This window comes from Felis catus, chromosome D4 (genome assembly GCF_018350175.1).
Source record: "Felis catus isolate Fca126 chromosome D4, F.catus_Fca126_mat1.0, whole genome shotgun sequence".
Classification (NCBI taxonomy): Eukaryota; Metazoa; Chordata; class Mammalia; order Carnivora; family Felidae; genus Felis; species Felis catus.
The window spans coordinates 4274283-4300607 of record NC_058380.1 but is presented as its reverse complement, the minus strand read 5'-3'; the positions used below and the strand labels follow the sequence as shown (position 1 = coordinate 4300607).

Sequence of the window (26325 nt, the reverse complement as noted above, 5' to 3'; positions counted from 1 at the left end):
GTTACCTGTGTCCCCCTGGGCTCACGGCTCCTCTTTAACTGAGAGGGCGCTGGGCTGGCTTGGGGTCCACCTCTCTGCTCTGCGTCCTGGCAGCTCTTTCTGGACCATACGCTTGTGCAGGAGTCGGGCTCACCTTGCTTGGTCTTGAGTCATCACTGTCCCATGTTGCCTCATGTCCAGCGTCCTCAATACTGAGTTTCGGGTGTATCAGGCAGAAGGTAAATCCAGTCTCTGCTGCCCTATGGCCGGAAGTGGAAGAGCCATGATTTCGTGAATGAATACGGAAGCATGCGTCCACTCATTGTATTACTTATTATTTATCTAATGTTTTATCGATTAGATAAATACTACTAGTTTCAGGGATACAACGTTATGATTCTTTGTATGTATATGTTGTAAAATGGTCACCACAGTACGTACAGTTAGCATCTGCTACCACACAGTCACAAAATGTTTTTTCTTCTGGCGGGAGCTTTTATGATTTACTTGTAGCAACTTTTAAGTGGTCAACACAGTATTATTAACTGCAGTCACCATAAAGTTGGTTATATCCTCAGGGTTTATTCGTTTTGTAGTTGGGAGTTTGTACCTTTGACCGTCTCCGCCCTTTACTCCCAGGCCCCACCCTCACTTCTGGCAACCACCAGTCTGTTTTCTGTATTTATGATTTTGTGGTTTTTTTCTTTTTTCAAGTTTCTTCATATAAGTGAGATCATCCGCTGTTTGTCTTCCTTGGTCTGACATGTTTTACCTAGCGTAGTGCCCTCGGGGTCCGTCCGCGTTGTGGCAGATGGCAGGCTCTCCTCCTGTTTGTGGTTACAGAATATTCCATCCAGGGCTTCATTATCCATTCATCCCTCAGTGGACGCGTCGGTTGCTGGCTTGTCTTGGCTGCTGTAGTCAATGCTGCAGTGGACGTGAGCGTGTGTGTTTCTTCTCGAGACGGTGTTTTCATTTCCTGCGGAGAAGAACCCAGAGTGGAGTTGCTAGGCCGCAGGGTAGTTCTGTTGTGACGCTCCTGAGAAACCTCCGTTGTGTTTTCCACGGTGGCTGGACCACTTCACATTCCCACCAGCCGTGCACCAGGGCTCCCTCGTCCCCACTCCCCCGCCGGCACTTGTCATGTCCCGGCCTGTTGACACTAGCCGTTCTGACCCGTGTATTGTGACACCTCATTGTGGCTTTCATTTGCAGTCCCCTCATGACGAGTGATGTTGCGTGTGCGACCTTTGTGTGACCTGTTGGCCATCTGTCTGTCTTGCTTGCAAGAATGTCTGTTCAGAACCTCGGTTCATTTTGTAATCTGTTCTTTTGGTGTTGAGTTGGGTGAATTCTGTATATATTTTGGGCTATTAGTCCCTTATCAGTTCCATGGTTTTCAAATATTTTCTTCTGTTCTGTAGGTTGTCTTTTCATTTTGTTGATGGTTTCCTTTGCCATGCAGAAGATTTAGTTTTTTACTTTTTATCTTTTGAGAAGAGAGCATGCACGCATGCTAGTTGGGGAGAGAGGGAGAGGGAGAGAGAGGGAGAGAATCTCGAGCAGGCTCCACCCCCCGCCGATGCGGGGCTCGATCCCATGACTGTGAGGCCATGACCTGAGCTGAAATTAAGACGCTTGATCCACGGAGCCACCCAGGCGCCCCCGAAGATTTAGTTTGATGTAGTTATGCTGTTTAGTGTTGCTGTTGTTAACTTTGCTTTTTGTGTCAAATCCAAAAGTCACCGTGGAGACCGTTGTGAAGAAGCTTACAGCCTGTGTTTTTCCTTTAAAAGATTTATGTTTATAGATATTCTCTTCACGTCTTTAATCCATTTTGTCTCGATTGCGTGTATGGTGTAAGAAACCAGTATATTCTTTTGCATACGGGTGGTCAGTTTTCCCAGCACCATTCATTGCGAAGAGACTGTGCTTTCCCCATTGCATATTCTTGGCTCCTTTGTCGAATTAATCGGCCATATATGCATAGATTTATTTCTGGGCTTTCTGTTCTGTTCTGTTGCTATATAGGTCTTTTTATGCCCAAACCATACTGTTTTGATTACTAAAGCTTTGTAAGAAAATGTGGAATCAGAAAACATGATGCTTCCAGCTTGGTTCTTCTTCCTCAGCATTGGTTGGGCCATTTGGGGTCTTCAGTGGTTTCGTCAAATTTTGCGAGCCTTTGTACTACTTCTGTGAAAAATGCCCTTGGGATTTTGACAGGGGTTACATTGGATCTGTAGATTCCTTTGGGTAACATGGCCATCTTCACAGTGTTGTTGCTTTGAGTCCATGAGCAAGAGTATCTTTGTATCTGTTCTGTGTCTTCAGTCCCTTTTACTCATGTCAGATACTTTTTAGTGGACGGGTCTTTCACCTCTTTGGTTAGATTTATTCCAAGTATTTTATTCTTTTGGATCCAATTATAAATGGATCGTTTTCTTAATTTCTCTTTCTGATAGTTGTTGTTGTGCAGACATGCAGCTGATTTTTGTACATTGCTTTTATATCCTGCAGCTTCCCGGAATTCACTTATTAGTTCTAACATTTCTATGGTGGATTACTTACGATATTTCATATGCAATATATCATGTGTAAATAGTGACAGTTTTTTAAAAGTCTTTTTTTTTTAAATTTTTTTTTTCAACGTTTATTTATTTTTGGGACAGAGAGAGACAGAGCATGAACGGGGGAGGGGCAGAGAGAGAGGGAGACACAGAATCGGAAACAGGCTCCAGGCTCCGAGCCATCAGCCCAGAGCCCGACGCGGGGCTCGAACTCCCGGACCGCGAGATCGTGACCTGGCTGAAGTCGGACGCTTAACCGACTGCGCCACCCGGGCGCCCAATAGTGACAGTTTTATTAGTTCTTTTTTTCTTTGTTTTCTTTCTTCTAGATTTGGATGCATTTTAGCTTTCTTCCTTTAATTGCTCCAGTTAGGACTTCCAGTACCGTATAGCAAGAGGTGACGTGTTTCTGAACGAGGCAAATGCTGTCTTGTTTCTGAACGTAAAGGGAAGATTTTCGGTGTTCCACCATTGAGTATGGTGTATCTGTGTATGTGACCTTTCTTAAGTCATGTTTCCTTTATACCCACTTTGTTTAGAGTTTTTATCTTGAACGAAGGTTGAATTTTGTGATGTGCTTTTTCTGCATCTGCTGTGTGATTTTTATCCTTCATTTTGTTAATGTGGTGTATCGTATAGTTTTGTGGCTGTTGAACCGTTCTTGTGTGCCTAGAATGCAGCCCACTTGATCATGGTGAACGTCCTTTTAATGTGTTGTTGGATTCGGTTTGGGTATATTTTGTTGAAGATTTTTGCATCTGTGTTCATCAGGGGTCCTGGCCTGGTTTGTTTTCTTTGTGATGTCCTTGTCTGATTTTGTCATCAGGATGATGCTGGCCTCATCGAGTGAAGTTGGAAGTGTTCCTTTCTCTTTTATTTTTTGGAAGAGTGTGGGAAGGATTGGTATTTTTTTAAAGTTCTTGTGTAAATTCAAGTTACTTAACCTACATAATATTAGTTTTAGTTTTAGTTTTAGGTGCACAAAATAGTTATCACCACTTTCATGCATCACCCAGGTCTGATCACACGTGCCCTCCTTAATCCCCTCCCCCAGCCACCTCCCCTCTGATGACCATAAGTTTCTTCTCTAGAGTTAAGAGTTCTCTTTCTTGGTTTGCCTGAGAAGGACTGGTATTAATGCTTCTTTAAAAGTTTGCTAGAATTCACCAGTGAAGTCAAATAGTCCTGGATCTTTGTTTGTTTGTCTGTTATTGATGACTCATTCAGTGTCCTTACTAGTAATTAGTCTGTTCAGATTTTCTGTTTCTTTATTGGTTCAGTCTTGCCGGGTTGTATGTTTCTAGAAATTTATCCATTTCTTCTGGGTTGTGCAGTTTGTTGACTCATAATTTTTGGTAGTAGTCTCATGATATTTGTATTTCTGTGGCATCTGTTATATCATCTCTTTCATTTCTGATGTCATTTATTTCAGCCTTCTCTTTTATTTCTTGTGGGTCTCACTAAAGGTTTATTTTCATAAAACCAGCTCTCAGTTGCGTTGATCTTTTCTATTGTCTTTTTAATTTTAGTCTCTATTTCACTTATTTTGACTCGGATCTTTGTTATTTCCTTCTTCTAACTTAGGGCTTTGTTTGTTCTCTTGGTCCTTAAGATTAGATTATTTGGCATTTTGCATGTTTCTTGAGGTACATTTATTGCTATAAACTTTTCTCTTATAACGGATTTTGCTGCATCCCGTAGGTTTTGGTATTTTTGTATTTCTATTTTCTTTGAAAAAGAAATATCTTTTCTTTTTCTATAGAATCTATAGATTCTTTTTCTATATTATTCTTTTTCTTTTTCAATATCTACACATTCTCTCTCTCTCACACACACACACACACACACACACACACATTTTTATTTGAAGTATAGTTGACATATAATGTATTAATTTCAGGTATATAATACAGTGGTTTCTGCAGTTACACATGTTACAAACTGCTCAGCATGGTGAGTGTAGTTACAGTGTCACCATGTTAAGTTACTCAAATATTATTTACTGGGCTCCCTGTGCTGTACTTTTCCTCCCTGTGACTTACTTAAAGCCGGAAGTTTGTGCCTCTTAATCCTTTGGCTGATTCTCCACCTGTTCTTCTCTGGCAAGCGCTAATCTCCAGTATTTAGGAGTCTCGGTTTTCCTCTTGATTGCTTTAGTATTTAGATCCCACACGTAAGTGAAATCATACGGTGTTTGTCGTTGTCTAACTTACTAGTTACACCCTCTAGGACTCTCTATGTTGTAGCAGATGGCAAGATCTCATTCTTTTTTGGCACTGAGTAATATTCCATCGATCCATTCCCCTCTTGGTGGACACACGGGTTGCTTCCATATCGTGGCTTTTGTAAATAATGCTGCAGTAGACATAAGAGTGCATATATCTCTTCAAATTAATCTTTTTATTTTCTTTGGGTAAATATCCAGTAGTAGAATTACTATATTATACGTTTTTTTAAAAAATTTTTTTGTTAATGTTTGTTTATTTTTGAGAGAGAGACAGACAGAGCGTGAGCAGGGGAAGGGCAGAGAGAGAGGGAGACACAGCCTCCGAAGCAGCTCGAGGCTCCGAGCCGTCAGCACAGAGCCCGACGCGGGGCTCGAACCCATGAACCGCGAGATCATGACCAGAGCCCAAGTCAGACATCTAGCCGACTGAGCCACCCAGGTGCCCCTCGTGTTATTTTTATTTTTAATTTTTTGAGGAAACTCCATACTGTTTTCCACAGAGGTACCACCAATTTCCATTCTCACCAATAGCACCTGAGCGTTTCCCCTTTTCACATCACTGCCAGCACTTGTCATTTCTTGTCTTTTTGTTAACAGCAGTTGTGACTGGTGTGGGCTGATTTCTCACAGGTTCCTGCCCCCTGGTGCCCGCCCTGAAGTCAGTCAGTACATCTCCTTCCCTTAGAGCCCAGACGGTTTCCAGACTACTGCTTCTGTGCTGGCTCTGAGACCACGGGAGGAAGCTGGTGGCCCTTTGGAGGCAGTTTTGGTTCTCGGTAGTCCTCAGGCCTTCCTGGGGGTGAAGCCCTGCTGGGTTTTAAAGCCACACGGTGCTGGGACTCTTCTTGGTGCAGGTCCACAGGGCCAGGGGGGTGCAACGTGGGGCTCGATCCCCGGGCTCCTCAGGGAGGATCTCCTGGCCTGCGCTGTCCCTCCCGCGGGGGGGCATCGTGCTGGAGGCTCGGTTCCCAGCTCTGTCCCTGCCCTTCCTGCCCTTCTGGATGTGGCTTTTGGCTGTGAGTGATCCGTTCTGCTAGTGTTCAGAATGTTTTCAGAGAGTGTTGCTTTATATGTGGCGGTTATCTCGGCGTGTCCACGACAGGAGGTGAGTTCAGGACCCCTTGCCCCACTGTCTTCCCCCGCTCTCTGTGACCCCACAGTCTTCCCCCACTCTCCGTGGCTCAGCACAGCTTGTGTGGTTTAACGTCCCCATATTTATGAATTTTCCAGTTGTTTGCTTTAAGTGAATGCTGATTCCATACCATTGTGGTCGGAAAGATGCTTGATCTGATTTCTGTCATCTCCCATTCATCGACCTTTCTTGTGGCTTAACATATGATTTGTCCCAGAGAATATTTCATGTGCGCTTGAGAAGAAGGTTCCTGCTGTAGGATGGAATGTTCTGTAAATGACTGTTAAGTCCATCTGGTCTAATGTGTCATTTAAGGCAGTGTTTCATTATTGATTTTTTGTCTTCATTATCTATCCATTGATGTAGTTAGGTGTCAAAGGACCCTCCTGCTATACGGGTGTCTGTTTTTCCCTTTAAGGTTTTTGTTTTTTTTGGTTTTTTTTTTTTGTAATGTTTATTCACTTATTTTGAGAGAGAGAGAGAGAGATTGAGAGAGAGGGGGAGCGTGTGAGCAGGGAAGGGGCAGAGAGAGGGGGAGAGAGAATCCCAAGCAGGCTCTGTGCCAAGCTGATCGATGCAGGTGCTCAGTCCCACAACTATGAGATCATGACCTGAGCCGAAATCAAGAGTCGGACGCTCACCGGCTGAGCCACCCAAGTGCCCCCCTCCCCGTTAAGTTTGTTAATCTTTGCTTTATATACGTATGTGCTTCCGTGTTGGGCCCATAAATATTTACAAATGCGATATTGTCTTGTTGGATTGACCACTATCATAATATAAAGACCTTCTTTGTCTTTTGTTATGATATTTGTCTTAAAGTTCATTTCGTCTGATATAAATATACTTCTCCCATCTTTTGGTTTCCATTTGCGTGAAATACCTTTTCCTGTCTCTTCACTTTCTGTCTGTGCGTGTCCTCTGATCTGAAGTGTCTTTTGTGGGCAGCATATGTTTTGTTTTGTTTGAATTCATTCAGCCATTCTGGGTCTTTTGATTGGACATCTAGTTGCTTTACATTTACAGTAATTATTGATACGTGGACATTTACTGCCACTTTGTTAACTGTTTTCTTGCTATTTTGTAATTCCTTTATTTCCTTCTCCTTGCTCTCTTCTTTTGTGATTTGATGGTTTTCTGTAGTGGTGAACGTAGCTTCATTTCTCTTTATCTTTTGTGTTTCTGCTGTGTGTGTGTGTGTGTGTGTGTGTGTGTGTGTGTGTGTGTGTGTGTGTGGTGACCATGAAGCTCACATGAAAGAACTTATAAACATCAGCTGAAGTTCAAACGCATCCTACGTTTTTATTCCCCCTCCATGTTTAGTGTTTTTGACGTCACATTTTTACATCCTTTTATCTTGTGTATCTGTTAACAAAATTGTAGTTATAGTTACTTTTACTACTTTTTTCTTCATGTTAGTCATATAAGTGATTAGCTCATCACCTTTACAACATTAAGTTGTTCTGGATTTTGCTGTTTATTTACTTTTATGAGGAGATTTATACTTTCGTATATTTTCCTGTTACTAATCAGCACCCTTTCATTTCAGCTTAAAGCAGTTTCTTCAACATTTACTTTTCTGTGAGGCCAGTCTAGAGATTTTCCAAAGCTGTCTCCTTCAGTTCCGAAGGACGGTTTGCCCGGTTTTCTCGGCTGGAGATGCCTTTCTTTGAGCACGTTGATCGTACCACGCCCGCTCTGTTCTGGTGTGGAGTTTCTGCTGAAAAATCTGCTCCTAGGCTTGTGGAAGGTTCCCTGTTTACAACGAGTTGTATTTGTCTTGCTGCTTGAGGTTCTCTCCTTGTCTTTAACTTTTGGCACCTTAATTTTATGTCTCGATGTGGGTTTCTTTGGCCTTTCCTCACATGGAGCTCTCTGGACTTCCTGGAACCTCAGGCCCTTAATCCCCCAGGTTTGGGACATTTTCAGCCATTATGTCTTCAAAAAGTTTTCTGCCCCTTTCTCTGTTCTCCTGGGACCTCTATCATGTGGTTGTTAGCTTTCTTCCTGTTGTCCGATGAATCTCTTAAGATTTCTTCACGTGTTTTTATCCACAGCCCCCCCCCCCCCCCCCCACACAGACCTTTTGCTTTGATTGTATGCGTCCCACTGGTCTGTCTTTGAGTTCACGGCTTTTTTCTTCTGCTTCATCATCTGTCTTGAACCCCTCTGTTGTATTTTACAGTTCAGCTCTTGTGATTTTCAACACTGTGACTTCCATTTGGTACCTTCGTCTATTTTCTTTGTCAAAACTGCCACTTTGTGCATGGATTCTTCTCCCGTCTTCACTGAGCATTTTTATGATCGTGATTTTGAAATCACTCGTATCCGTTCATGGAGGCCTTTTTAAGAGGATGAGGTGTCTTCTTCATTTTTTGTTTGGAATATACCCTGTGGTTCTTCATTTTCCTTGACTCTGTATTGGCTTTTTATGCATGAGCTGAAGCAGCCACCTCTCCCAACCTCTTCCAAGGTTCTTGGAAATGCACCTTGGCATTCACCTCTGCCCTAGCTCTTGGTTGGCTCTCAAAACTTTGTTTTTTCTTTGCATCTTGCTTCATTCTGAGTGGCTCCTGGCTCCTGGTAATTGAGGGTGTGGGGAGTCCTGTCAGTGTCCCCAAGGGGAGGATCTTAGCGTCTGGATTCAGGCTGACGGGAAGCTACAGGAGCTTTTAAAGTCTGCAAACGGACGTCCCACGGGAGGACCGGGAGATGGGTGTTTCTATCCGCGTCCTGAATTCTGAACCCCGAGGCGATGGCCAGGCAAGAGCTGTTTCTTACTGCTGTTGTCCTGTCGGTCCTGTTAACATGGCCCAGCTGGCCTCCCTACCCAGGCTGTCTGGACAGAAGCCACAAAAGCGGGGGCTCCAGATGTGCACAAGGTCCTTTCTCAGTGACCTGGGGCAGGACAGATGCAGAGCTCGCAGGTGGCACCTGCCGGTTTCTGTCTCTGGCAGGGAGTGTAGTGGCTCCTTGACGTGTGGCCCCTCACGCCACAGCCGGGAAGATGAGCGGATGGGCCTCTGTCACCAGAATCCTGGGCCTTGCGGGCTGCCGCCTCCACTGCTGTGGTCGCGTGGAACCCAGGAACGTGGGGCTTGCCACCAGAGCCACGTGATCGGGGGTGTCGGCCCCAGCAATCGGGGCGCCATGTGTGTGCACAGGCTCGTTTCTGGGGGACGCCGGTGACCTGGAGAGAGACGGGGGAGGGCGCATCGGTGGTGCCCGTGGCCCCTTAGTCTTTGAAGAGGATTAGAGGCCGCTGGGTGTGTGCTGAATCAGCTGCCTGCCCCCCAGGATGGACCTTCCACAGGAAGACCCGGCGCTTTCTGGTTGTCTGTCCGTCTCTCCGTTCACCCTAGCTTGTGGGTCTTCTGCCATGAAGCCTGATGACTTTCAAAGCTGGACGTTTTGTGCTTTTGTCTGTCAGGGTGCAGGTCTTAAAGTCTGGGGTGCCCAGTGTGAAGTTCAAACCCTTGGTTCCTCGGGGGGGCAGCCCGGGGTCGAGAGCTCACTCCCGGTTGTACGCTGCCATGGGGCTGGGGTTTGTGGGGGGAGTGTCCCAGCCTGTCCTGCTGCTTCGACCTGGGCTTTTCCCCTTGGCCCCTTGGGGACGAGCTGCTCAGCTGGCTCCTGCGCGTCCTTCACAGGGAAGTGGTTTATGTTTAGCCGTAGATCCGATGCGTCCCGGAAGAGGCCATTCAGGGCCCTGTAGTTCACTGTCTTGACCTGGAAACCTGGCGTGTTCTTTTTATGAAACAACTGACGGTTTAATCAGAAAAGTCTTCTTAATCTATACATCCAGACGGTCGCTGTTTCTTCGTCACGGACATCTCACCAAATTACTTCCAGGTCTGTTGTCTCCAGAGGTGAGATCTTAAGAGCACCAGTCCTAAAAGGCGTTGCCGTGAGTTCTTCAAAGGAGACAGGCTGTTTGTCACCCAGGCGAGCGCCATCTGTCCTCATTGTGGCGGAGCTGAAGACCGTCCTGTTAATATTCAGACTTCTCTGTGCGTAAAACTGGCCTGTATTGGATCAGCTTTTTGGTGCCTGTAGGGTCATATTGCCAAGCCAGAATGGGATTTTATAGTCAAGTGTCTCGCCTTTGCATTTTGCCTAATTTTTCATCTCAGTGGCACTTTGTGAATATGTATTTGGACCCCCGTGAACCACCGGCCACGGCCGCCTTTTGTGGTACGGCTGCCGTGTGATCCTGTCGTGCGTGGCCCGTGGCCGGCGGTCAGTTCTGCTTATTGCCTTACGCTTCCTTCCCCTGGTCTTCTGCCTTCTGTTGTTTCTCTCCCGATGGCTCCCCGCTAGAAAATCGCCTGCCTTCTCCACCATGACCCTTCCAGTGGGGGAACCAGGGCCGCCCTTCCCGCAGGGCCTGTGTCACCCTGGGAGGTCTTCTGGAAGAAATGTTGTAACCGCAGTTAATCAGAAAGTGGTGGCGTGACTTGAAAATTTGCCTTCTAGAGCATCTGAATACAAAAGTAATATTGCTGGGTTTTAAAAAAGGAAGACAGAAACACTAACAACGTGTGATGAGAAATACAAAATAATAATAGGAGCCAGTTTTGGGGGAATTTCAGGATTAATCTTTCAGTAATAGAACTTCTTAAGAGCAGCTGCTGATGCTGTGTACTGTCACTTGATTTTGCTTCAGTCAGTGTTCAGCTCATAAGTAACCATGATCAATGGTTTGAAGCCTGTCATTTCAGATTTAAAAATGCATCTACCAGTGTATTAATACAGGCTATACATAGATTTGTTTTACCTAAAAGTATGATCATATTACACATTCTCTTCTGCAACTCGCTGGTTTTGATCTAATGGTAGAATTTAGATATCTCTCCTTGTCTTATTTATAATTCTGGTAGAAAAGCTCTCGGTGTTTTCACCATAAAGCAGTCTCCTGGTCTTTACTTTGAGATTATACATCCATAATCTTATGAGGAAATATTATGACGTGCTAATAATGTTGAATTTTCTTGGTGTCCTTGAAATATGCAGATTTTCTGTTGTTGAAAGATTCTAGCTTTCTTGGAACGACCCATTCTGGCAATGGTGTATTATTCTTTGAAATGGTAATTTTTTGCATCTATTTTCATAGATCAGATTAGTTGGGAATTTTGTTTCATATGTTGTCTTGCAAGATTTTGGTAGCAGTTAAATATTAGTATCTTAAAATTATTTAGAAGCTTTATTAATCTAGTTTCTGGAATGGTTGAGATTATAATGGCATTAACGTGTCTTTGAAATTTTGTACTAATTTTGTGTGTCTTGATATATTTTGACATTTAAAAATATTTCCTTTAATAAATGACATTATTGGAGAAATATAGTTACCCAGATTTTCAGATATATTTATCTTATATAGAGCTTTTTTTAAAAAATTTTTTTTAATGTTTATTTTTGAGAGAGAGAGGAACAGAGACAGTGTGAGAGGGGGAGGGGCAGGGAGAGAGGGAGACACAGAATCCCAGGCAGTCTCCAGGCTCTGAGCTGTCAGCACAGAGCCCAACACTGGGCTTGAACTCATGAACCGAGAGATCATGACCTGAGCTGAAGTTGGAGGCTTAACCAACTGAGCCAACCAGGTGCCCCGAAAAGAAAGTGTATTTCTTTTTGTTTGTATAGTATAGGTGAGGTTTTATAAAGTGTATTTTATTAATTATATATGTATTTTTAGTTTTTGTGTATTTTATCTGTCAAATTTAATAGATGTGTCTTAAGGGCGCCTGGATGGCTCAGTTGGTTAAGCGGCCGACTTTGGCTCAGGTCATGATCTCACGGCTTGTGGTTTTGAGCCCTGCGTCAGGCTCTGTGCTGACAGCTCAGGCCCTTGAGTCTGCTTCAGATTCTGTGTCTCCGTCTCTCTCTGTACTTTCCCCACTCACACTCTCTCTCTCTCTCTCAAAAAATACATAAACACTAAAAAAAATAAAAATAAAAATAAGAGATGTGTGTTAATGTGTCCACTACTATTGTACTTCTGTCAATTTCTCATTTTCCTGTCAGCTTTCTTGAATATAGTTCAGTTCCATGTTTTGGGGGGCCCAGAGAGGTCATACACATCTTCATTATGGTTTCCACCACTCCATCGGATTGACATGCCCTTGTTTTCCCATGAAATGTCTTTACCTTGAATTCCATTGTACCCGGTTGTGATTATCATGAGCCCTTCGTTCAGGTGAGCGCCGCTTGTCTAATACATCTTAAGCAGCCTTTTATTTTCTACCTTTGAGTTGCTTTGTAAGTGAGTGTCATGTAGACATTAAAAAGTTTGGGGGCGCCTGGGTAGCTCAGTCGGTTAAGCATCCAACTTCGGCTCAGGTCACGATCTTGCGGTCTGTGAGTTCGAGCCCCGCATCGGGCTCTGTGCTGATGGCTCAGAGCCTGGAGCCTGTTTCAGATTCTGTGTCTCCCTCTCCCTCTGCCCCTCCCCCGCTCATGCCCTGTCTCTCTCTGTCTCAAAAATAAATAAACATTAAAAAAAAAAAATTAAAAAAAAAAGTTTGTAGCTGTTATAAAATGAATTCTGAGAGGTAATTCTATCCTGTTTTCCACATTCTTTATTTCAGAAAGAAAACCCCACGGGAACTGTGTTTCATAGTCCTGATGTCTTTCACGCCCGTTTCCTCCCCTGTCTCTGCTAAAAGAAATTGTTCTTGCCTCTTGCCAGTGTCTGCTGTGCCAGATTTAGTTCAGGAGTTCTTTGTATTTTCATGTAGGTGTGATATACTTAAAACAGTTTTGTTACTTGCATTTTCCTTTGGAATTGTCAGAGTTAGCAAATTATCTTTGTGGAGTTTCTCAAAAATAATGCTGGTCTACTGGTGTGGCCATTATTAGATGTTGAAAATACTTGCTTATGTAATTCTCCTCATCCTTTATTTCTTCCAAGATTTGAAAATAGAGCATCGTGAGAGCTAGCCTTAACTTACGGGCTTACACAAATGAAATTCATTATTGGATATTGACTGTAGCTATTTTTCGTGCTCTTGCATGGAAAAATTATTTACAACTTTTTAAGAGCACGAAGCTATGCTTTAGGAAGCTATTTTGGTACTGGTCTCGAAGGACAGATTGCCTATTCCTTTCCCACCCTAACGAAACTAGGTCACTAGCTTTTGGCACATGTTCACGATGTGAGATTTATTTGATGTTCAAGTGTGCTGTCTAGAAATAGTGACGCTATGTCAGCAAGGCCACTGTTCGTTTCATGAACATAATTTCCAGTGCCCTGGAATTAATTTATTCCTTGACCTGTTAATAATTACACTTGGTCATGAGCATTTCAGAGGCAGAAGAAGTATCTGAAAATGGTCCTGGTCACCCTGTTAGATGACAAGTTACGGGGTCTCTGTTCAACTTGCAGGTTTGGCCTGTTGAAACAGTTATCTTAGGGAAGCCGAGTGTTTTTATTAAGCAAACTTCTGCCTGATGTCATGACAGGATCCACGGCTCAGGCAGTTCAGAATATTCACCTAATATGTGTATTTTTGAATTCTGCCTCACTGTGGCCAACTTTAAACATGATCAGGGAAGTTCCCTGTTCATTCACAGCCAGAAGCCAGTACTTGAAAAAAATAGGGAATAATCAGAGGACTCCTCTAAAATTAATCTCTGTGGTTATTAAAATGCCTGAGAGTTAAAATGAGCTTCTTTGAAATCAGTCATATATTAATTAGTTCGGTGTTTCAGAAAGAGATGGAGAAAATATGAGCTATTGTAAAACCACTGACCTCACCTAGCGTGGCCCTGGAGTGGGCTGAATCCTTGCTCTGTGGCCTGGGGAAACTGACTTGCGTGCTTCTCTGTGCTTCTCGCTCCTAATCTATAAAGTGTGATAATAGTCCCGAGTATTCGATTATGGCATTGCGCTGATGGAAGGAATAAATGGCGGCAGTTTGATTGTTTTTAATGTTTTATTTTTATTTTTGAGAGAGAGAGACTGAGTGCAAGAGAGCGCGAGCGAGCAGGGGAGGGGCCGAAAAAGAAGGAGACACAGAATCCGAAGCAGGCTCCAGGCTCCGAGCTGTCAGCACAGAGCGTGATGTGGCTCGAACCCACGAACCACGAGATCACGACCTGAGCCGAAGTTGGTGCTCAACCAACCGAGCCACACAGGCACCCCGATTTTGTAATCTTGAGACACTGACAGGCTTAGGTTTTGGTTTGCTTACATGGGCTCCCAGGGCTTTGGAGCCACGTCAGTCACATGGCCTTGTTTAGTTGATTTAACAAATTGTGTCTCTGCTGGTGTGATCTTGCCCTCCATGTGTCCCCGCACCCTGCCACCCTGTGTGTGTGTGCCCAGGGAAGGAACTGGTCCATTTGGTGGGCTGGCTGCAGCCCCATTGTGTGCTAAATGGTAGGTGTTTTTAGTAAATGTTCCTTGAATGAAGCCAAGCGGGTTTTTGTTTTTGTTTTTGTTTTTGTTTTTGTTTTTGTTTTTGTTTTTTTAATGTTGTATTTTCTAGGAGTTTTAAGAGGCATACCCCGAAATTATGTTTACATGTTCTTTGGATTAGTTTTTTGTTCTTTGTTTGTTTGTGTTTAGCACATTTGTATTCTGCGTCTGTTGCTTTTCTTGGTATAGTTTGTTTTAAACTAGGCCTATTTCAGTGCCCGTGGGAATACATTCTTGAGATTCCAGGGAGCGTGTCAAAACCATTTCCCTGCTCTGCAGACCTTGAGAGGGCTTTGTGTGCACATCACTGGAGCCTGAGGAGGCGGAAGAAGAAAGGAACAGATTGTCTTTCTTAAACTCAAGTGTACCTGGCCAGCCCTTTCACACTTCCTAGAAGAGAGAAAAGAAAGTAGAGTCAGATTCAGGAGTGACTTTAATTTGTGGCTGCACAAAATTAAAGCTGTAGAAAGAGAGTCAGTCCAAGAGCTCAAACTCTTCTTAAATGCGAACAGCTGAATTTCTGTGAGTCAGTGATTGCTGTGTAACTGGAGCTGTCACCCCCTCCCCGTCCCCGTTATTTGGGTCGCTGTGTGATAGTTTTTTGATGATTCGCTTCACGAATGGACACACATGTCATTTCTGATGCTTTAAAAACGTTTCTGTTGAGTTACAAAGACAGGGAGGGTTTAAAATATTTTAGTGGTACCTTTATCTTGTGCAACCTTAAGTAGGTGTAGCATTTCTAATGCCACTTGAAATGGCCATTCAAACACGTGAAGTTTAGAATATTGATTTTCATTCTCCCACCCGGTGCAAGAATGAACTTGTCACTACTCTACTACTAGTCAAGTATGGCAGAGGCCTTTGCAATGCAGATACTGGGGGACTGACGCGTTCCAAGGAAGAACTTCCTCTTTGCTAGTTCCACCGACGGAAGTGTGTTTTACACCTCTGTCGTGGTGAACCTGTTTTGCTTTTGTTTGGCTTTCCGGGCGTCCGGGTCCCCCTTCCCAGTCTGGGTCCCTGCTCTATGGGTCTGAGAGGGTGTCTGCTAGCTGAAGTTTCTGCTCAAGATTTTGTGTTGAAACCTGATCTCAGAGGTTGGGACAGTGGATGGGGGGTTCCTTCCGGTGCTGTCCAAGTCCCAGGCAGCAGAGTTCTTTTTGTCCAAGCAGAGTTCTCTTTGTCCAAGTCCCAGGCAGCAGAGTTCTTACTGGAGGTGGCCTCTGGTGTGGGCGCTGTCCTCCTGTTTAGGGTAGTCTTGCTGCCTATGTGTTTTCGAACGTCATCCTTCAGCATTGCTGGTAATTCTTGGAGTCACTCAGAAACCTAGTACATTTCTTTTTTTGTGTTGATTTCCATTGCCAACAGCCACAGAGCCTGACCCAACCAACCATTTATTCTGTCCATCAACCTCCACGTCAACGGACGTAGTTAGTTGAGGTTCAGGTGCAAATGTTATGTACTCAGAATTTTGTTCTCCTTTTTCTTTAGGGTATACTGTGTGCCTAGGATTCTGAACTGATTTTCCAGTATTCTTTTTGATTGACAAGTCTGTGACATGTATTCATCTGTCGTTCGAGTGTTTTACTGAGTACTTATTGTGTATTCGGTGCTTGTAGTGGCTGGAGAAATAGAGCAGGAAACAAGAGACCAGACCTCTGCCTTCACGGATTGTAGTTCGAGGAGGCGGACTGACAAATAAAATACGGAGTCGCGTTTGATGGCAGTAAATCTGATGATAGAATGAAGTGCGGGGAGTGTTGAGCTGAGGGCCGTCGGCGTTGGGAGGTGAGGGACGACCCGGGAGGACGGCGGAGATGTCCCGGCGGTCTCACTGCAGAGTGGGGACAGTGCTGATGTCACGGGACGGTCTGGAGGCCCAGGAAGGAGTGAGGCTGCACAGAGCACTCACAGCAAGTGTGGGGGTAAGGGGATTAAATACACACACGTTTGTACAGTCTCCGTGAGGACGGGAGAGTTAACACTCCAATGCGTGAAGAACGCAGGCACATGGCCTGTGAAATCCGGGCCGCACGCTCGCCATCCTCACGTCTCCTTGAGTTGTCCTGCCACACCACAGCCGTGTGGGGGCACCGGGTTTTACGGTAGCACGGCACGGGGGCGGCCGCCGCGGCTCTTCCTTCCTGGACCCGCGAGAGCAGGTCACCCTGATGCGCACACATTGGTGCGGGAGACGTCCAGAAGCCTAGGAGGTGCGGAGGAGCGGAGGCCCCGGGAAGGTTCTGTCTCCCTGTCAGACGCCGAAGAGATGGCCGTCCTGCAGAAAGCGTGAGGACCTCGATTGTGGGGACGGCTGTCGGGAGAACCCGACTGAGCACCTGCCCTCGTCGCTCGGTGCCCGATGATTGAATGTCTATTTCTGTCAGCGTGGAGATTAAAGAAAAGCTGAGCAGAAGCGATCTTAATATCTTGTTGATTACATTCCAGAACGAAAAGAAATAGCAGAACATTAAGCCCAGCCGCCATTTGCTCTAATTACCCCGTGCGAACTGGAACTGGTAGCTGTCAGGCCTCGATTGAAGCTTCGGGGAGGTTAGTGCCGGCTGCACGCAGTAACGTGTCTGCGAACGAATGCACATACCGCAGCCACCATTTGGAAGCACGCTCTTTTGTATTTAATGTGTTGCAAAGTATTTTATGATAGGGTTTGGACGGATGCTGCTGTGAGTTCACATTTACTTTTTGCATCATTTCCAGCAGACAAACAGAAGTGCTTTCAGCTAAGTCCCGAGTCCCTCTATGTAAGTGGGTTTCTGGGTTCTGTAGAACTGAGTATTTGGAGGTGGGAACTTAGAAGCGTTATCGTTTTAGACAAGTGTTTTGAGACATCCTTCTAATAAAGATTTATATATGTGTACATATATCCTTTTTGAACTGTTAATATGTAGCTTTTTCTTGATCTATGAATTTCAATTTATACATTAGTGTTTTTACATCCGATTTATACATTAGGTTTTTCTAGATCTATGAATTCCGGTGTATACATTATGCAGTTTGTTCATGTTAGAATATTTACTTTCTCTTTCCTTTTTGGTTGGAAAGATTGAGTTTTCTATAATAATATTTAATCTTCATGAAATTTAGGTCTTTTAAAAAGCATTGAGACAAGCGTGTTTTCTATATCACGGTGATGAATATCAGTTTGCAAATTTATTTGGATCGTACGCAAGTCTATTTTCGTGGGTGAATAACGACAGTGTTTGATTTGACAGTTAACTACATATGGCACTTGGTAGGCTACCCCTGAGTCTGTCCCAGATTGGTTCTTTATTCACATGGATCACAATCTGAATTGGACAAAAATTCTAGGTAGAGCCCAAACAGAAGGTGTTTATTCCTTTACTGCCCTGTAGGGAGCCTCTAGCTTGAGTCCTTTGAGAGCCATGGCCGTGTGAATATGCTTACATGTATTGATTTACTCACACTGAGAAACATTTCAGTATTGCTAGACGTTGATTGTCGATAGTAGACATTTGTTGCTTTCAGCTGCTTGGTATCCATTCCCCTTCCTGAAAACACCCCAGTTTCCAGTAGAACATTGGGCATGTTTGCACTAAGGAGGGAGCCAGAGGGTGCTCGCTCCCCCTCCCCCCTTCCCTGCCCCCCACCTCCATAGGAACCTTGAACTCCAGGGTGGGGCAGCGGGGGGAGGCTCTTCCTCAGGACTCTCCAGGGGCCAGTAGAGGCACCCCCCCCACCCCCACCCCAGCATGGGTCTGACTGTGTCGTTGCTGGTTGCGTTTGCCTGGTGACTGCCTGTCACCTTCCAGAGTCCTCGTTGATTCTCTGAGATTCTTCCAGAAATCCCCCCTGTTCTTGTGCTAATCAGAGTCCATTTTAGTTGCTTATCACCTTCATGAGAACATGGCTCGGCTAATGAAGCATAACCTTTACTAGGCTGAAGTGAAATTTTATTTTTAGTGGAAGTGTCCTTGTGGCTCCTGCCGCTTGTGGCTCAGATCCCTTCCACGTGCCCGTGGGCCCCGCCCGACAGACACTTGGCTTCCCTTGTAATTTAGTGTTTAAAGACATGGTTTGGACAGGTCTGGAGAGCAGACCTGAAAGGGATTTGTTTGCTGACTTGTATGTAAACTCTTAGGAACTCTTCCCAGTGCCCCAGTATTTAAAGCCAGATAGTTGTTGGATGGTGTGTGTTGTGAAGGGGCTGCTGAAGTCAAGTGTTCCCTCCACCTAATTTCTGTATAATGTAATTGAAAAAATAAGTACAATAAATACTTCATTTTCCCTCTTGTAATTATAAGTGACAGTTTTAGGGTTAAACCTGCAAGGTGACTGAACCGGAAGCATGACATTTTAATATTCATCACATAGAATAAAATATACTGTTATCATTGAAGGCGTTGGTGCCCAACTAAAACTAAGGTATTGCTGGAAGAATTGTGTGTTGAAAAGAAACGGAGTGTTTTTTGCAGTCGTTATGAACGAGTGGAATGGAAGCTGTGTTTCTGTTTAGCTCTGTCACTGCGTGGGTTAGTACCAGGTCACTGTCCGACCGTCTCACAGCCCTCTGCATTCGGCCGTCTGGGCAGATAGCCACTCCGCTGGCCAGGCCGTCTCTTACGAGGTGGCTCGGGGGAACAGTTTCTCAGACGTTCGGGAAGAGTGTATTGTCTGAGTCCTGTCACCTCTAAGGTGACCCGGGTGGAAGAACGCCCAGGGGAGCGTCTCCTGTCACGGTCCGTCTTATTCCCAGGCGTAGCTGTTGAATTATGCGCGATGTCTTTGGATATAGCTAGACTCCTCGCCACGGAGCGAGTGTGGAGTTTTCACAAGACCTAGAATGCAGCAGTGCCTGCGCTGGAGAGGCGCCCCAGCCTTCAAAAGAAGACTGTGACCTGGTGGCAATGGGTATAATTGCATAAAAATAGAAGCTTGGGGTTTTACAACAGTCGGCGTATGAAGTGTCCTATTCTCAGCGTGAACGTGTACGTGTGGGCTCTTTGCACATTCGTGAGGTTTGCGGACACTTCGAGTTTTGCACCCTTCCCAGTGCAGGAGTGAATTAAGTCGGTGAGTTGACTGTAAGCAAAGAGGATGTTTTCATTATCGAACTGTTACACGGGATGGAGAGGCCTGTGGATCGTGCTGGAGCCCCACTTAATTCAAACCTTGGTGAAGTAGTGTGTGCTAAGAGAAAGAAACCGTGTTCTGCATGAGGAAACCCTGATGGTGATATTGTTAAGGGGAGGTTGGCTCCATTGGTTTCTGGTCTGATCCTCATCCTACCTTCCTGGAGGGCGTCCTCAGAGTCAGCTGGCGTCGATGTCTGAAGACCAGGACAGCGTGTCGCTGAAGCTGGGGGACGGCGGGACTGACCCGTGAGTCCAGGATCAGGGCTTCTGGGCAGGAGTGTGGTATTTGGGTGGAGGGGACGGAACCAGCCAGTACCACACTGCTGTCCTTCTAGGGCAGTGGCCCGAGGAGGAGGAGGGGAGCCTCCACAGAGTAGGGAAGAGAGCAGGAAGGGGAGGTGGAGACCTTCACTTGCCTCTTCTCTGTGAACCAGTGTGAGACACAGGCTTGTTTGGGCACCAACTGGAAGTTGAAGGTGCTGCTCTCTTTAGTTGCAGCCACGACCAAGGAGGGAGGGCACACATGCCTACCGGTAGCTTCTCATCCACTCTCCGCTTGGGGAGCACTGCGAGGGCAAGTAGGTGAGGCCCAAAGGAATTGGAAAATGCAAGCAGCTGAAAGCACACATATGAAAACCTTGGATTATTCTCCTTGCCTATTACGGCCATCAAACAAGAACCAGACGCCACGCAAAGGGAACGGGCGAATGGTCAAGGCAGGAGACCGGCTGCATGCTGCACTGCGAAAGTTTGGGCGTAAACGGGACTGGGCTGAAGTCATTTACTAGCTGTGGCAGGTTGCTCATGATGGCCAGCTACTTAGGTCCCTGAGCTTTCCTTTCTTTGTAAAATGAGAGTGATGATAATATCCATATGCAAAGCTGTTGCAAAGTTGATTATCTTCGCCACCTTTTAACAACGGCTTTGTAAACTGTGAAGTGCCAGGTAAGTGTCCGTTTCTCCGTGGAGTTTTACATCTGTAAGCTGGCGAACCTTCCTAGTGTTTGCATTACTGAATCTAGGTCTTGGTGATGCGTCGGTGGGTTAAGCTGACACTTCCGGTTCTGCTCTCAGGACTTAGAGTCGAGAGACCCGGATGATGGGGCTGGAAATCTAGTTTTGCTCCTGACCAGCATGCGTTTCTCAAACTTCCCACCAAAGCACACCTAAAAAGGAACACGTGCGCATAGGGTGTTCAAGCAGTCTGCCACAGGCTCATGGTTTTTCTAAAATCACATTTTATTTTACAATCTGTGTGAAGTTTGCAGTCTAGCCTAAGCAATATTTATATTAAATTGCATATACCTTTTAAGTTACCTGTGAGTAAGATGTTAAAAAGAGGGAGGGGGTTCTGGCGATTGCTGTTAACTTGGTGGACAAGATGGGGTTGCCCTAGCCGGTGACTTCATGTGCCTCTAGACCTATGAGCACATACACCTGATTCCTGGGCCGCTCTTACTTGTTACAGAAGAGGATTGACTGTGTCCTGTGTCCCCTTCTGGGCAGTTTTTCTGTGAGAGTCCATGTAACAGATACTGCAAGGAACTCTTGACCCGATTACAAAATCAAATTATACAACACACTCATTCTTACAAAGCATTTTCTACATATTGTGTAATTCTCATCCTTATAGGTCGGTCACAGAGGACTTGGCTCAATAGAGTTTATTGTTGTAGAGGCCACAAGTTATCAAATGTTACTTGCTTAAAATATTCTGGAAAGTTAGTCATTAGCACATGACGTTTCATTATGGTGTCCTATTTTTGTGTGTCATTGTAACTTTCCGTTATAAGCTTAAAAATGATGAAGGCTTCCGGTCAAGAAGGTAGACCAGGCACTGAGCACTGTTAATTGCTCTCTGTCCATTTTAAAGCCTCATCAGAATGAAAGCACAGAATGTTTAAAAACAAAAAGAGACGAAAAGTATAACCAACCATCCGCCAATAAATAGCAAACCAAAGGGAGAGAGATCATCAACCAACGAGATTCAACAAAGCTTTTGGGGTTTGGGAGATGAGACGGGTTGCAAAGCGCTAGCCTGCGTGTATTGCCAGGGGGCCTGTGCAGATGTGGGAGGCATTGTACTCTGCAGGGGCTCAGAGTCAGCAGCTGTTTTAGAGCTTAGAAACTTAGACATGAGGTTTCCCCAAACGAGGTACAGTCGAAGGGCTGGGTGTACAATTGTCGCCCACCCCAGTCCCCCACACCCCACCCTCCCACCGCAGGTGTGCGCACTCCTGGAGGGAGAGGCCGCTGGTGCGCGTGGTCAGGCAAAATGGGCAAAAGCCGATTCTTCCATAGATATGAGACTGACTTCAGAAAATAGGACTTCTGATGGGGAGTTTGGTTCCACTGCAAAGCCCTCCTCCTTCTTTGGGGTCTGCTGCTCACCGATCAGGTTCTTTTCTGCCTATGTCAAGTAAAGCCTATCTTGGTCACACATAAGCTCAGAATTTCCAGTCAGAGAAGAGGCCTTCCTAAAATACCCAGTGACGCAAGAGTGGAGGAGAGCGACTCCCGTTCTCCTGTGTTCCCGTCTCTAGTGAACATACAGACCCACGGGTCATCGAGTGTGTGACACTTGACACATGAAAGAAAAAGGTAGGCCTTGAGGAGAATGGCTGATGCAGAAGCAATGATATTACATAAAAGGGCTATTAGATTCATTTTTAAAAAGAATTGCCGAAATGGAAATGTCAGTAAAAAAATACGAGGGAATAAAGTGAAGTAATCTTCCCAAAAATGGAGAGCCAAGACCAACAAAATGCAAGAACAGAGACATGAGAAATTAACCTGTGAGGTTTGGTATTTGGCTTAATAGAAGTTAGAGAAAAAGAAAGAGAGGAAATTATCAAAAAAGTAAAGGAAGATAATTTCCAGAGGCAGGAGAGGTATGTGTCTCTGTATTAAAGGGACCCACCGAGATCCAGCATGATTAATAAAAACAAGACACCCGTGGGTATGTTTTTGTGAAATTTCAGTGCTTTAAGGAGGAAGGTAAGATTGCAAAAATGTTCAGAGAGGAAGAAAGACAAGTTCTCCATGTGTGAAGGAACGTCAGACTGGCGTCAAAGTGTTCATCAGTGGTACTGGATGCCCTAGGTATTGCCCACGGGATCCGAAGGTAAACCGACTCAGTTCAGTATCTGACAAACTACTGTTTGTTAGGACAGCAGAATAAAGACATACTGAGATGCACGAGGACTAGATAAGTTAGCTTCCCAAGGACCCTTCTTGAGAAGATGGTTGAGTGTGCACCCCAGCAAAACGGGAGAGTATCCAAGAAAGACAGCCTTGGCCCTCAGGACACAGAGTAACCAACCTACCTGAGCAGCCAGTGCGAGAGCACCGGCTGTGAACCAGGTCCAGACGACGGCGTCCGAAGTGGAGCTGGGGCACAGGGCTTCTGAGGGCCCCCCCAGCCCTGCCTTCTGAGACTTAGGAAGAATTCCAATTGGGGCCTGTCAGAAGAAAGGCCATGGTTTTAAGTGATCAGTGGGAAAAGTAGGTCCCCTCAGTCCTAAAACTAGAATTTTTTTATTCTTGGAGTGGTCAGGAGGTCACGCCGTTGCATTTGTTTGTAAAGAATTCAGTGTAATTTTAACGCACCGCTTTGCTTGGCATTAAATGATACGTATATATTGTAATGTGGATGCTGGTTGTCGATTGTCAACATTTAGAACAAGTCTGTGATACAGAAGGTTTGGGTGCTGTTTACTTCCAGGTATGAATGGTTACCATCTTCATACTGTTAGAGGAAAAGTGTGGCGACTCCAGCATCCAGAGCCGGCTTGTCGGAACGGGAATTTATATTCCGTTTACTTAAAATCGCAGTTAGTATTAGAAGGGCTCAAAATTGAGAGTCATAGTTGAAGGTCGGTGAAGATGAGTTAAATTCTGATTTTTAAATCTAGGAAAACCTGTAGACGTTATGTAAGGTTATTCAACCTGGAAACCTAAATATGTTCATTTTTTTGAGTTGTAGAAATAACTATCGGAGGAACAAAAAACGGTCAAATTTTTTTCTGGAGAATGGGACTCAGGGTGGGCAGGAAGGGTGGAAACACATACATTCTTTTGTGTTAGATTTGTTCTACATGTGCATATTTTGAGAAAACAAAACATTTAAAAATATTTCCCAATTTAGTGTTTCACTAGTCCAGACCTGTAGTGAAGTTTTACCAAAGAGACTAAACTGTTTAAGGAATTGACTGAATTAGTGTGACAGTGACCTTAGCAAACAAAGTAATACGAAACTTTCGCTTTGCTCCTGGCTTTTTGAACTGAGTCATCACTTTGGACCACAACAACAGCAACAACAACACATTGAATGAGTAACTCTTGTTTCCATTACTAACCCTAACAGTTTTTCCCCCTGAAAACATTTGTGCTTCTGTAACTGTCAGTTGTGCGGATAGCGTATAAGCAAATTCAGCCTACTTTTATTGTAATAGATTCGAATTTCAGCCCAGAATCCGGTAGACTGAGTACGCCGATGACAGAAGTAATATCCTGTTTGGTAAACAAGGTGTTGGGAGTGAGGATGGGCCACAAGGTCCTTTCCAGGTTGACTCAAAAGGGAAGATGTGTTTGCAGTCCTGGTGCTGTTTGTTCTCCATTCCGAAGATAAACCTACATCGCATTAACTAGAAAGAACATGTGGATAACCTCAAAACGTAGACACACTGTGCAGAAACGTCAGCACAACCAAAGGGCCTCCAAGCACTCAGGAAAGACATCTGTTGCCATGGCTGTACATTTCTTATGTTCCCTTACTTGGGATTGATGAGTCCCACTTGTCCCTCCCCAAGCAGAGTTCTCTTCGGGGGCTTCTTACTTTGTGACTCTTTCCAAAAGCTGGATGTATTCCCTCATCCTGGCCAAAACAACTTCTTATGCACAAAATAGGCAGCTGGCCCGCAGGCCACGGTTTGCCAGTCTTTGTTACAGTAGTTAAGAACATGGACTCTGGAACTGGACTACCTAGATTTGAATCTTAGCTTCCCCGCTAATTGTGGGACTCAGTTTTGTCATCATTAGCTGAAGCTCGTGGAAGTACCAACACCACAGTGTTTTGTGAGAGTTAAACGACGTAACATATGTAAGGTGGTTCAGAACAGTGCCTGGGCCATGCACCTGCCCTTTATGTTCGGCTGTCATTTGAAATAGGGCACGAGTGGCTGTTAAGTTTACTCTCATGTGCTGACTTAACCGTGGTGAGAGTCCTGGAGGCCACCTCTATGTTCGCTGGAAATAATACCGTCTAATTAACTGTGTTTGAGGGGAAAAAGACCATGGCAACCAGCCCAGGTCTTTGCTACTTCTTGTAAATGACCCTTCTATCCTCAAGTAACCTCTCCGTGATTAGGAATATAACGCTATGTTAAAATGTTGCTGTTGGGAAGTAGATTCAATGCAAATTGTCTCAGGTTACACTAAATTTTATAGGAACGTGACTAATATAAATTTAAGGCTGGCAGGCAATCAGTATATGAAGTATCCTTTAAAGATATTTCAGGTAACTGTGATGGATTTTGATAACATTTTGCAAAAAAATATATTTAGAGAACTAAGCAGTACGTTGAAAAGTATGAACCCAGTGGAATATAAGCCGGACATGCTTGTATTTCTCTTTACTTTCGGCCTTACTGAGCTTTTTAAAATCTTCTTTTCCATTCGCTAATGAATTCTCGATTGATTCAGTAACTTTCTAGTCACTTTTTGTTTCTTATAAGAGAAAGACTCCTCTCAGTTTAGCTCAGTTCAAAGCTTCAGTCGTATGTCCAGTTCAGAGTGTATCCTCGTTCTGTTTCTAGCCACAGTGGGAGTAACAGAGACCAGATTTCCTTAAATAAACCACCTAGTTTCAATAAACTAGAAACTTGGGCAGATAGATGAAACAACTGGATATAGATAGTACACTATCACTATAGATTGTGATCCTGAGATAAAGCAGTCAAGGAAAGCCCTAAAATCACCACAGCTTTCTTCCTAGAGGCATTTTCTAGACTCCCAAGAAGTAAAACCCAAGCAGTCTGAGATGGTCTTGCGGGAAGCTGAAATGGATTAAGCATGTGGGGAACAGTACAGGAGAGGAAGTAATTACACAGAAGAATAGCTTCAGAAACGGGTGACCTTGAGTTTGTTGCTGAATACTAGGATGTGCTTTCATAGGCCAGATGGAGAATGACCAGGTAACTGGTCTAATTAACTAATTAAGAAGAATAATTCCCAGACTTCATAAAGAGAGACTGGAAAAGTTCCAAATTCTGAGAGGCTTTGTAGGACACACTCTGAATTACGTGGATATCTGGAAGGATTATGCTGTAGGAGGGCCAAACTAGCCTTAAAATAACAAGTTTTCTACACCTGCCCTGACAGAGCTTAAAAACAAACCTTGCAGAGACCCACCAGTTTTGCAAAGAACCTAATTGCCTGTGGTACAAAGCCCAATATGCTTTAAAGGAAAACAACAAAATGTGGAACACAACTTAGTCAAATAATGTCTAGCAACCAATCAAGTATTAGTAGACACAATGAAACAGAAAAAAATGTGATGCAGGAGAAGAAGCAGTGAACAGAAAGAAACAGATTACACCAGAGGTGATGGAATTTGCAGAAAAGGACTTCAAAACACTTGTTTATATTTGTGCTTAAGGATTTAAAAGAAAAATGAGCATAATGAGAGAATTGCAAGGTATAAAACAGAACCATGTAGAACTTCAAGGGCTAAGTATTACAGTCTCTGAAATGAAAAAAGAAAATGGCAGAATTAATAGCAGAGTAGATATTACAGAAGAAAAGTTAGTGAATTTGAAGACACAGAAGTAGAAAATCAAAACCAACGCACACAAAGAAATGAAAAGTGTAGGAGCACCTGGCTGGCT

General features: G+C 44.5%; 1 protein-coding gene and 1 long non-coding RNA gene across 16 annotated transcripts in view; one reads left to right on the top strand and one right to left on the bottom strand.

Annotated features, from left to right (window-relative positions):
* AUH (AU RNA binding methylglutaconyl-CoA hydratase) overlaps positions 1–26325 on the top strand; it is a 362269-nt gene that overhangs the window by 80290 nt on the left and 255654 nt on the right. The window lies entirely within an intron of this gene.
* Positions 1–26325, bottom strand: part of LOC123381670 — a 71033-nt gene that overhangs the window by 8772 nt on the left and 35936 nt on the right. For all 4 annotated transcript variants that reach the window (XR_006588963.1, XR_006588960.1, XR_006588961.1 and 1 more), the window contains exon 3: positions 22765–22899. This is a non-coding gene — a long non-coding RNA (uncharacterized LOC123381670). The remainder of the gene's footprint in view (positions 1–22764; positions 22900–26325) is intronic.